The sequence below is a fragment of the Bidens hawaiensis genome, unplaced genomic scaffold (genome assembly GCF_021521415.1).
Source record: "Bidens hawaiensis isolate Kalapana, Puna unplaced genomic scaffold, B.hawaiensis_p1.1 tig00023241_1, whole genome shotgun sequence".
Classification (NCBI taxonomy): domain Eukaryota; kingdom Viridiplantae; phylum Streptophyta; class Magnoliopsida; order Asterales; family Asteraceae; genus Bidens; species Bidens hawaiensis.
The window spans coordinates 30,397-32,184 of NW_027493651.1; positions in this window are offsets into that span (position 1 = coordinate 30,397).

The following is a 1,788-nucleotide window of genomic DNA, read 5'->3' on the forward strand; positions in this document are numbered from 1 at the left end:
GAACCGAAAGACGCCACAAATGGGAATATGGTAAGGACACTTATATATAAGATGTACCAGCGGCGTATCAACCATGCCCTTATCATATTTCATTTGTCCCGTCTTTCAAAATCATTCCAGGTTTTGAGTTGTCGCACACAATGTACTTATTATGTCTTCCATGCAAGGACTTGGGTAATTACGTGTCGACCCATAATTACTTTTATCGTCGGATGGTACACATAATCTGTCCCATTGTGTGGGTTTGAAATATAACAAGTCCTTGTGTGAAAACTTTCATGAACGATGAACTATTCAGGTCAAAATTTAATAAAATATAGAAACCAATCCTTAGGATAAGCGAGAATATGAAATCGTTGAAGTTTTAAAGATACAAATGATGTTTACCGATCAAAATGTGCGAAACTCTTGTGTAGTATGAAATAATTAGAATAACGGATGACATTAATTGAAATCATGAACATGAATAATAAAGTTGAGAATAAATACGTAAGTCAATAAGCATTGGGTCCGAGAATAAGACAAAACTTTTAATAAAAGAATCAAGTAATTTCTTGGAGTCAATAATGACTCTATAAACAAATGAAAATATCAACGTGAATAAGGGCAACATTTGAGATTAATAAATAATTGCAACTTCGAGATCAAAGTAAAACATTGACCTCAAATTGGTAAAACATTGAGAACAAAATCATCAAAATTTTAAGGTCGAATTAAAATATTGATCTCAAATTGGTAAAACATTGGGATTATGAATAACAAAACGATACAAACAGAACGTTGAGCGGAAATAGAACAATATGACCAAATCGTTCGTGTAACCAAAATAAACTCATCAGGTGTATAAACATGCTCATATTTTCCAACATTCCACTAAACAATTACGCTTATGGGAAATCGGTTATAGACCACGAGATTGAAATAACAAAGTAAACCGATTAAAAATGCAATATGCATGAAAATAGTTCGCTAATTAACGAATAACCAAGCTCGATATTAACTTCGTAAATAACCTTTGAAAGAAATCGATACGTAAAACTATTTCGATAATATCCAAAATGAATAATGTATATAGCAATATATCTGTATAAAGAAGAAAGAAAGGAAAACGAAAGATGGCTAACATTGCTTGTCTTCTCGAAGACGGGTTTTGCGGTATGAAGGTTATCATGGTGCCGGGTTATGGTTTACTTATCCGAAACTCATTGGTGTTGACAAAGGGGGAACAGAAAATGATTGATGGAATTGTTTGTGAAAATCGTTTGTAGGGACGCGATGTTTAAAACTCAAAGGAAGTTTATGATAATAATCTTGCATATGTACGTAGCTAGTTAGAAAACATTGGAAAACTTTCGATGTAAAGGATTTCCCGGTTGGGTGACGTTTTAAGAAAATGGAAGTCGTTAGATAAGATAACTCGTTGATGATGATATAATAGCCTCACGGCTTAGGAATTGTTTAAAGCGAAATATTTTATTTTATTTTAATTGTTCTATTGGAATAATAATAATAACAATAAGGAAAATTGGTTTTAAATAATCCCAACTACCACCTATTGGCAAATAACAGGCCCAACTTTGCATTTGGCTGGTGGCGGTCCTAACTAAAGGGGTATTTGTTTTTAACGGGCCGTGACTAACTGATGTTAACCCCGTTAGTGATTTGCTGACGTTGACCTTCTTCTCCAGCCGGAAACCTGCCGGAAACCTGCAAGTCGCCACCATTCTCCTTAATATCATCACACCGTTAAAAACAAATACCCCTTTAGTTAGGACCGCCACCAGCCAA